Below are 11227 nucleotides of genomic sequence, written 5' to 3'. Positions count from 1 at the left end.
TGTGAAATAAAACTTACAACCAAGCAAAAGGGAAATCCCCCAGGAATGGATTTAACAGATGCAGGTTGTTAATTTGAAGGCTCTGCTTAATGTTTTGAAGGGGGTGGGGGGATACCTAAAGTGTGAAAGAAGGAAGGGTCAGAAGTACCACCAAAGGGCAAGGACCCTGCAGATTCTGCATGATATAGACCAGCACTGAATTAGAGTCTTGACATGTCCATTGTTAATACTAGCTTGGGGAATCTCAAAAATGTCACAGTAGCTGACAAATACAGATCAATGTAGCCTTACAGAAGGGAAAGAACATTTGATAACATTAAAATAATTGTTTATTCTGTGTGTGTGTGTGTGTGTGTGTGTGCGCGTGTATATATATATATATATATATATATATATATATATATATATATATAATCTATATATATCTATATCTATATCATATATATATATATATATATATATATATATATATATATATATAAAAAAGTGTGCGTGTGTGATGCCCTTCCTCAATCAATGAGCCTCAACCCTCACAAGACACTGGCGGGTGACATTAATTTTCAGATGCAGCTGTCTGCACCAAGCACAATTTTCCTTAACAGCATACAGGGAGCAAACTGCAGACTCAGGGCTAGACTTCCTCTCCAGGCTCCAAATAAGACCATCTTTCCCTCTCTCTCTGTAGAAACCAGTGCCCTGTATCCCTGTTCCAAGTAGCTAACACACACACCAAGATGATTTTCACACACACTTGGGTAAGCCTGGCACATTTATCTGCTCTGCCACCTTCACCCAGACTTTAAGGTAGATTCAGTCACCTACTTTATGGCTCTTACCAGGGTACCCAATTACGCTTAGTAAAATTACTACTATAGAAACAGTTATGTCTGACCAAGCAGCAAGACCTTCAGGAGTATGAAGCCACAGTGTATCCAAATAAATGCAATTACTCTCAAGGGTTAAAATATTTTCTAAAAGAACAGCCACAATGAAAGGTTGAGATATATTTAATAACAAATAAAATAGAAATCATGAAAATACTGAATATTTACAATAAACACCAGAGTTTCATTTGCAGGAAATATAACAGCTGGAAAAAGACAGATACAGGAAAAACAATATTTAACTAACCTTACTATATTTTCCTAACTGACTGAAGAATTACGGTTCCCTACTTGCTAGAGCAAGCCAAGATGAAATGGAAGAGCGTCTTTTTGTCCGTTCCAACATAGTGCTGAGTGTCTGTCACATCTCTTACTAGTTTCTACATATAAATTTCAGTGTGAATGAGATCACATCTTATCACCAAATTCTGTGGTTCCCACACTACCCCCCCCCCCCCCCCACCGACTAGCAGATAAGCCAAAATCTAGCACAGATGTGTCAAGACACACCTAGGACTTTACTAATGCATCTGGAAACTAAAAATTCCAATATTTTCATCATTCTGCAGAGACTAATTAGCCATTTTCTGGCACCCCAAGGTAGAAACCAGTTCACCACCAAGGACAGCAGCAGCCCAGGTCCTTCCCAGACATTGGGTTTCTGGCTGCATTCAGGCCTGTGAGGTAAAATCTTTATAGCCTAAACAAAGTCATTTAATTTCTTGGTATTTTCTTACGGTAAACTGAGCGGAGCTTATCTCCTTCCCTTCCTGTATTGTTAAGATATATACATTTCCTCAGTTCCAACTGTACAGTCTGATATTAATGTACATTTCTTTTCTTTCCAGCAGGACCCACTGTTGATACATTTTTAACAGAAGTAGCTTTACAAACTCATTAACATAAGCATGTGTACAAATCAGTTTGATACACAAATGACAAAATGCATTACAAAACTCCAGCTATGCTGGCATACGTTACGCATGCACTACCCTACTCTCTGTGGCATAGCTGACACTACCTCACATCATCACAATACAATATATAAAAAAGCTCCCATTGATGTTAAAGTTTGGGTTCAGAGAAAGTTCTTGATAGGGTTTGCTAGGAATTAATAAGCAGGGCATCTGCATTCCCAAATAGTATAACAGAGTTAATAAGGAAACCATATGATGGAGCAGAGGCAAATATAAGGGTGGGAGGAGTCCTCACAACCTCTGGGATACAATTGGTGAAACAGTCAAGACAAAATAGTTCTATTTGTGGATGATGGCATTCTGTACTGACAAATCGTAAAAATATTACAGGTCTATGGGATATTTTATGACACAAACATTTTCAGGACATAAAACAAGCTACAGCAGTGATTCATGTGCCTACAAATGATCTATTTCAGCACCCATACTTATGGAGACATGAAAATATGAAATATTAATGTGTACAAATTTAAGGACTCTGCTGTGGCAACTAATGATATGTGGGGGGAAAAATGTAGACAGACATATATGGACAACAAAGGTACAGGCAGCGAAAATATTATTAGTTGCTCTGGTCTTGTTCATAGGTTGGTACTAGGCTATCGGCTCTAAGGCCTATACAAGCTTAGCCATAACAATTCCCTGGCTATTTCTTCCCACAATATTTACTTCCCTGGAAACCTGTCTAGTAGGGCGACTGACGTGATCCCCAGGGTGAATTTCCCATCTCCCATCCAATCGTCAAGGTTCTTTTGAAGAGGGCCAAAGAGGTGCTCTGCTTGACATATATGGGCAGTGTATTCGAGTCTGGGGAGTGTCTGGGTCAGGAACCTATCCCTCTAGCATGTTTTGTTCATTGTGATAAGGTTTAGATCCCTGGCGCATGTGGCTCTGAGGGATTGAGATTTCTTTAAGTGTAGCATGTCTAACAGCTCTGGGTTTGACATGGCCTGGTATATTAAGCACACAGGTCAAGCACTTATATATACATATATATATATATATATATATATATATATATATATATATATATATATATCAGTAAGAGGGAAAAGCTGTGCACTACAATTAATAGAGAGTTGAAGGAATTTATTTAGTATGGAAGGCAGCATGAGAAAAATGGGATATGTTATTACTGAACAGAGGGTTTAGGACTACTTTACAGTTATGCAGCTGAGACTTCTATATTATAACATAAGCAGAGGGATTTAGAGCAAAATGGAAGAGGATTATGATGGCTCAAAGAAGGGTGAGTGGTGCACAGAGGGTGAGGTCTCGAGGCAATCCCTTTGGGAGCATAGAAATTATACAGATTGCATTTATAAAGTAGCAAACAGCCTTATAAAGTCTAAGCCAGCAAGGGAATGGAGAAAGAAGATTTTGCCAATACGAATACATGCAATTAAAGATACAGAAAAATAGGCTGTCAGGAAGAAAATGGAGATAAGTAACAAAGCAACTGCTTTACAAGGGGCAAATATTTGTATTGCAGCTCGGATATTACCAGTTTTCCAACAGTCCCTTACATGGAAAATAAACAAAAAAAGTTAAGCACTGAAAGAAAGACCAGCTCTGATATGGTTTTGAAAAGAGCTAATAATACAAGACTCAATTAACAGAGGGCTAACTAATAAGCCATAAAACATTACACAGCTGTAAGAATAAAAGGAAATTAAAAAAGATCATAAAATAGTAAAATAAGTTACAGAAGAACAAAGAGTGGAAACTTGCAAAGCCATTTCGTATGCTACAAAGTCCTGAAGATTCAAGACATCTGCAATGAAATGTTTACACATCTACCTTTATACTACATGACCTCAAAGGAATTTATCTCAAGTGGAGAGTAGACACTAGTAGGAACCTGAATATAACAAAAGAGGGTACTTTTCTGAAGAAATTTATGAAAATATTTGGTATGGAATACATGAATTCAGTAGCAGGAACTCCGATAATTTAGATATTATCCCCCAAGGTACAACAACTGAGCTAGACTAGACAAACTGTATTTCACACGATTCCAGAAAATGGCGTTGTGGTGTACTTCCTGAAACAGAGTAAATGCTTTTTTGGATATAAAAACACAAACATACACAAAAATCAATAGTAGTAAACTATATACACACAAACTGGTTCAGTAATACCCATACCTAGGGTAAATAATTAACAGTATTTAGGTATCGTGATTAAAAAGGATTCGGTTATATCAATTAAGGATATGTGGGAAGGAACTGAACAAAGGATAGTATAGAAACTGAAAAACTGGAAGATCCTGATTATAGATAAGAGTATTAAGAAAAACACTGAGAGATGCTTTTAAACCCTTCAGTCTTGGACACAGGTCAGGCATGTTTTTATTAACCAAAATACAGTTTATTGATGACAGCTGAAAGAATTTGGCAGACGAAAAGGTAAAGTGTTAAGTGGGATAGGGTTGGGGGTTTGTATAATGGTTAAGGCATTTACCTTGGAATGACGAGGTACAGGGTTCGATTCTCACCTTTGAAAGGGACACTGCTTAGGCTTAAAATGGACCAAAAAGGTCAGCTAGCCTAGTACTTATCTATGAACCTATCTACACACCTCTAAGCTGATTTACTTTCTAGTACAAGGTGATTTTGGGGTTGCTTGATTTGAAGAGGTACTGCCTTTCTAGGTACATATATTTGAAAGTCAGGAGCATTGCAGGGAGCATTAGAAACATCCTCCAAGGCTGGCAAAACAGAAGAAATGGATACAGTATGTGGGTACTCTTGTTGTAACAAATCATAATATATGCCAGCTCTGGGGAAATGTTGCTCCTGTTCCCAAGCAAATACATCCTTCAATCTAAAGACTGCCTTAATAAAAGAATAAATCCTCATAATATTCAAATTCAGACTCACTATCTAAAGAATCAGAATCAGAGTCTTGGGCTATATATGGATCCTTCAAGTTATATTACCCAGTCTGTCTAAATCGGAAACCTGTGAACAAAACATCCTCGCCCTTTGCAGGGATAAGGAATAGGAAACTCCCGAGCCACTTGACACCCACAGCCATACTCCTAGCTAAGATAAACAAAGGTAATTTTTTTAGTCACAGAAACCACTCCTTGCTGTCACAAGGATTAATTTTCGGATTCTTTTTTGTAGGGACATCTGTGGATGAAGACAGTAGATGAAAGCATATCATTCCAATCAAGAGGTCTCTTTCCCCTGCCACCCCAAAAGGCCCTCCTGGAGTATGTCTAATCATCTGAAATGGATGGCTCTCCCATTCCCACATCAGACATGGAAAAGCCAAAAAGGATGCGTCTGTCCCCCCATCCCCAGTCCATAATGGCTGCCAAGGCTACAACAGAGGGGTTCCAGGAAACCACTAAGTGATCTGAGGAAACAGCAGTGGCCACTGCAAAGTCACTTATCACTGGCTGAGGCACTAACACAACCCAGTTTGACTGTTCTTTAGGTATGCTGCAGGAAGGAATAGCTGGACAGCCATACTGTAGCTGGGGAAGACCTTACTGCCTGTAATGTATACTACGAAGTGTCACATGGAAAGTAAGCTGTCACTTCACACAAACAGCAAACAACCACTCCTGAAATTTCAACACCACCACCAAGTTACACAAACTTGTCCTGTCAAAAAACAAACTTTTTTCCCCAAGCTAAATCACGAGAATGGAGAAAGGACACTTCCTAAACAGAGATGACTGCAAGTAGGGGCACAGAAAACAGGCAAGAGAGATTTGAATTTTACTGCAGAAAAAAATAGCTAAGGGAGCAAAGTACAGTTTTGTACCTACCATAAATGTAGATGTTCGAAGATCCACATTGCTGCAGTCCTAACACTTGGGTAGTCCGCTGTCCCAGTCGGCCCGAATACCAAAGTATAAGGCTGACGTCGGTCAAGGCGCATTTGTCTGACATCAGGACGTCAGGGTACAAATGTGCATGACCGACGCCATATCCTCAGTCTTTTCTTGCCCCAGATGTCAGAAGACCCTAAAAAGATAAGGCCAAAACCAAAAAACACCAAAACACTCCTGTGCCTAAAATATGTACAATATATACAAATGTACAAAAAATAGAACCTCACCCACACAACCACCCCTAAACACAGAGGGGAAGGAGGGAGGGAAAATTGGACTGCAGCAATGTGGATCTTCGAACATCTACATTTATGGTAGGTACAAAACTGTACTATGTTCTTCATCTCACATTGCTGCAGTCCTAACACTTGGGTAGAATCCCAAAGCAGAGGTAAGGGAGGATGGCTAAACTATATTGAAGCAGGAGCTGCCAAAATGCCCTGCAACACAGCAGTGGCAAAACCAGCCCTGGACTTAGAATAGAGAGGAAGGTGGTAATGCTTGGAGAAAGTATGCACTGAACTCCAAGTAGCTGCCTCCAAAATATCCTTAGTTGCCACCCCCCTTAGAAATGCTGTTGAAGTGGCAGTAGCCCTAGTGGAATGAGGCCTAATCCCAGCTGGAATCTCCTTGCCATGATGGGAGTAACAGAATGCAATGCAAAACCCAATCCACTTAGATATAGTTTGTTTTGACACAGGCTTGCCCTGAGAACTCAAAGCAAAAGAAACAAACTGCTGCTGAGACTGCCTAAAATCCCTAGTCCTGCTTAAATAATAACGCAACTGCCTGTGTACATCTAAAGTGTGCAAAATCTTTTCCCCCCTATTTTGGGGATCTGCATAAAAAGTAGGCAAATGAATAGTTTGGTTTAAAGCCACACTAGAAACCACCTTAGGCATAAATGAAGGATTAGTAATGATACCCTATCCTTATGAAAAATCAAAAAAGGCTCCACCGCCATAAGAGCCTGCAATTCAGAAACCCTTCTTGCAGAAGTAATGGCCAACAAAAAAGCAGTCTTCCATGACAAGTATTTCAACTCAGCAGTAGCCGCAGGCTCAAAAGGTTGTAGAGTAAGTTCCTCCAACACAAAATTGAGGTCCCAAGCAGGAGTAGGAGCTCTTCGTGGGGGTCTTATATTTTTTGCCCCTCTAAGAAATTGCTTGAACAAAGGATGAGAAAACAATGGTGGGTCACAATCATAGTGAGCTGAAATTGCTGCAGCATGAATCTTAATGGAAGAGAAAGACAAACCTTTGTCCAATAGCTCAGTAAGATATTGAAGAGCCACACTCAAATTAGGCTCAGAAACATCCAAATCCTTTGCTGCACTCCAAAATAAAGATCTCTTCCATTTTTCTGCATAGACTTTACGTGTACTAGGTCTTCTGGCTTCCATAATCACATTCAAAACTTGTTGAGGAAGTTGAGACCTGCTGTGGTTCAAAATAGAATATGCCAGGCTGTTAGATGAAGAGAGTGAAGCTTGACATTGAGTAGATGACCGTCCCTCTGAGACAAAAGGTGTGGAATTAAAGGTAAAGGCCATGGAGGCTTTCTTACCAGATTCCTCAGTAATGGGTACCAGTGTTGCCGAGGCCAATCTGGAGCTATCAAAATCATCCTTGGCTTGTCTTGTCTGACCTTTAGGAGTACCTTTGGGAGGAGAGGCAGAGGTGGAAAGGCATACACATGAAGATTTTCCCAACTGAACGAAAGAGCATCCACTTTCCAAGCTGTGTGATGAAAACTTTTCGTGCAAAACTTTGGCAGCTGGTGGTTTAGTGGAGAAGCGAACAGATCTATGTCTGGAGTTCCCCATGACACTGTCAATTTTTGAAATACATGAAGATCCAGTTTCCACTGTGGGGATCCATGATTTGCCTGCTTAACACATCTGCTAAGGAGTTCTGTGCTCCTGGCAGAAACCTTGCCTGAAGAGTAAGCTGCAAGCTGAGCACAGTCTCCCACAAAATCATTGCTTGCCTGCATAGAGGATAAGAATGTGTTCCCTTGCTTGTTGATGTACCACATGACAGTTGTGTTGTCTGTTAGAATCAACACCTGCCCTGGAAGAAGTAACTCCTTGAAAGCCATCAATGCAAACTGGACTGCTAACATCTCCTTCATGTTGATATGTAGATGCTGTAGTCTGGCAGGCCACTTGTCTTGTATCCACTTTCCATTCAGATGAGCTCCCCAAGCTATGTCTGAGGCATCTGTCGTTAGAATCTGACTCGCCTCTGGCCGGGTCACAGAGAGTCCCTTGTTTAGGTGACATTCCTGAGCCCACCACAAAAATTCCTTTTGAATGCAAGGTATTATTTGAATGACAGTGTCCAGATCCTGGCAGTGCTGTGTCCATACATTTTGAGATACCATTGTAGCTTCCTCATATGCAGTTTGGCATTGGGAAGCACCAGAATACAAGATGCCATGAACCCTAATGCTTGAAGGACTGTCCTTGCAGTCAGCACGGACTGATGAAATAGTTGATGGAAGTAAAGGGATAGACTCTTTTGTTTGTCCGGGGTTAAAAGGCCATCTGGGCTGCTGTATTCAGTCTCACACCCAGAAAGCACATGTCTTGAGAGGGTACTAGACTGGACTTTATTTCGCTTCACAGAATACCCCAGGCATCTTAGCACTGCTATCACATATTCCAGATGCTGAAGAAGCTCGTCCTTTCTTGAGCCAGAATCAGACAGTCGTCCAAGTAAGGATAGATTTGTATTCCTTTTAGCCTGAAAAAGCTACAACTGGAGCCAGAACTTTTGTGAATACTCTGGGCGCAGTAGATAAGCCAAAGGGCAATGCAGAGAACTGATAATGGGAATTTCCAGCTCGGAAACGCAGTTACTTCCTGCAACTGAGTCCGATAGGCACATGAAGGTAAGCCTCCTTGAGATCTAAAGTTACCATCCAGTGATCTTTGCCCAGCAGAGGTAAAAGCTGTTGTAACGTCAACATTTTGAACTTGGGAATGTCCAAATAAGTGTTGAGGATAGACAAATCCAAAATTGGTCTCCACGTGTTCCTTTTTTGGTACTAGGAACAGGCGAGAATAAAATCCTAGGCCCCTTTCTGGCACAGGAACCGGCTGAATGGCCCTTATCTGGAGCAACAGAGAAATTTGCTTGTGAGCCTCTTTTCTTTGTATAGGAGGAATGTCTGGCATGCCTTTGAAAGGAGGCAAGGTATGGAAATAAAACCTGTAACCGTGGTGAGCGATATCCAATACCCATCTGTCTTGGGTAATAACACTCCAGTTTTCTTTGAAAAGTGCCAGCCTTCCTCCCAAAGGTGCTGCCAGACGAGAAGGCTCTGGCAGCTGAAAAGGCAAGTCATTGGGTCTGCTTACGAAAGGACTGACCCCTGCCCTCACCAGAAGACTGGGCAGGCGAACTGCCTGTTCTAGGCCTAAAAGAACCTTGAGCTCTGCCCCTACCACGTCTAGATCTACCCCTAGACTGAGAATCATAAGAAGGATAAGTCCACCCCTTAGTAGGCCAATTTCTACTAAACTTTGGAGGCTGAACCTGCAAAAAATTTTTAACAGTCTGCATAGACTTAGCCTTGTCCTCCATTTTCTTTAAAACTGCATCCACAGGCGCACCAAATAACACATCAGATTGTAAAGGAGCATCTAAAATCCTTGTCTTTACATGTTCAGCTAAATTCTGATCCCTAAGCCAGGCGTGCCTGCGGAGAACAGAACCAGTGGCTGCCACCCTCGAAGAGGCCTGTACAGCATCAAAACCACATTGCAAGGAATGCTTACCCACCTGTTCAGAAACATGAACTAAATCCTGCAACTCTTTACACTCAATACCTTCCGCCAGAGCATCTACCTTAGACTTCAATTGTGAAAGGAGATAATTTTGGTATTTCAACATGTGAAACTGGCAATTCAAAGCCCTCATGGCTAAAGTGGAAGAAGTATACACTTTTTCCCCATCTATCCAAAGCCCTTGCCTCTTTATCAGAAGGAACAGGATTTTTAACAACAGAAGCCTTAACACCTTTAGGGCCCTGAGAAACAGTTTCTGGGTCTGCCCTAGGACTCTTAAAAGATACTTATGAGCTTCAGGCACCCTATAATACCTGTCCGGTTTAACTGGGGCAGGAGGCAAAGAATCAGGGTTCAGGAAGCCTCTGCAAAACATCCTCTACCACATCCAGAACAGGAGGTATAGCTAAAGGCCTATGCTGGGGTAGAAACAAAAATTCCCTAAGCCTTTTCCTAGAATCAGAGAAATCTTGACCTTCCCATTTAAAATGCTCCCTCATGGAATGAAGGGTCTCTGAAAAGAAAAATCCTCAGGAGGAGAAGCCAAGGTGTAGAGTCATCTACATCAGAATCAGAATAAGGAGGATACTCCTGCAAGTCTTCAGCCAAGACTCAGAAGCCTCGAACACTGCTCAAAACTCTCAAGCTCAGGTTCCACCCTAGGCCTCTTATCAGGGGCATAGAACCTCTAATCATAGTAATCAAATCTTCTGCCATTTTAAGCATATGTTTCTTAGGCAGAGACCCTGAAGAACTAGGGGAGACCCCTACTGAAGTTAACCCTGGCCTGCCTCTAGAAGGAGCCTTGGAAACAGAAGGGGAGGGCCTAACCACCTTAGCAAGGGAGGGCAGAACAGCTACCTGAGAAGCCCCTTCAGCCTGGCCTACCTCCTGAGAGGACACATCTTGTAACAGTAAAGTCTCTCCCTGAGAATCCAAAGGAACTTCTGGTAGAACCACCGGCTCCACCGAGCCCTCTAAAGAACAGACGTCCGGGACAGACGGTTCTTCCACCCTAGGCTTCGCTGCTTTGTCCTTGCGCTTTTTAGACGAAGCGGGCGGAGCATCCGACGGCATGTTGTAATTACAACGCTTCCCAAAAACTAACCTGGCACAATCTAATCTTCTCTTAATAGTGCGTTTGTTAAATCTAGCACAAGAGCGACAGCCAACAACGTCGTGCTCAGGCCCTAAGCAAGGTATACACAATGTATGGTAATCTCTATGAGGTATCTGTTTCCCACAAGAAATACAGTTATTCACTTTTTCTGACATCCGGTAAAATACTGAGGCAAGAAAAACCAAAATATTCCCAACGGGTACTTAGCCAACTTTGATTCGGTCTGAAACTCCGACTTCAGAAAATTTCAGAACGCCAACCTGCACTCGCAATACTGCTTCTGCATCGGACCACGCGGCAAAAAAGACTGAGGATATGGCGTCGGTCATGCGCATTTGTACCCTGACGTCCTGATGTCAGACAAATGCGCCTTGACCGACGTCAGCCTTATACTTTGGTATTCGGGCCGACTGGGACAGCGGACTACCCAAGTGTTAGGACTGCAGCAATGTGAGATGAAGAACATCAGCAAGTAACTGTAGGATGAAAAGGTCAAGAGTGGGATGAGGTCAAGCAGACTGCAGCTTGGAGACTTGTCATCTGTACCGGACTGCAGCTTGGAGACTTGTCACCTGTACCAGGGAATGTTAAAATACAGGCAAA

The 11227-nt window shown here is 41.9% G+C and overlaps 1 protein-coding gene across 1 annotated transcript in view; it reads right to left on the bottom strand.

Moving 5' to 3' along the window:
* The window catches only part of POLR3A (RNA polymerase III subunit A), a 1593947-nt gene that overhangs the window by 1327869 nt on the left and 254851 nt on the right, over positions 1–11227 (bottom strand). The window lies entirely within an intron of this gene.

Source organism: Protopterus annectens, chromosome 14.part0 (assembly GCF_019279795.1).
Source record: "Protopterus annectens isolate FY-2018-M chromosome 14.part0, PAN1.0, whole genome shotgun sequence".
Lineage (NCBI taxonomy): Eukaryota > Metazoa > Chordata > Ceratodontiformes > Protopteridae > Protopterus > Protopterus annectens.
This window is presented reverse-complemented; position numbering and strand designations above follow the sequence as displayed.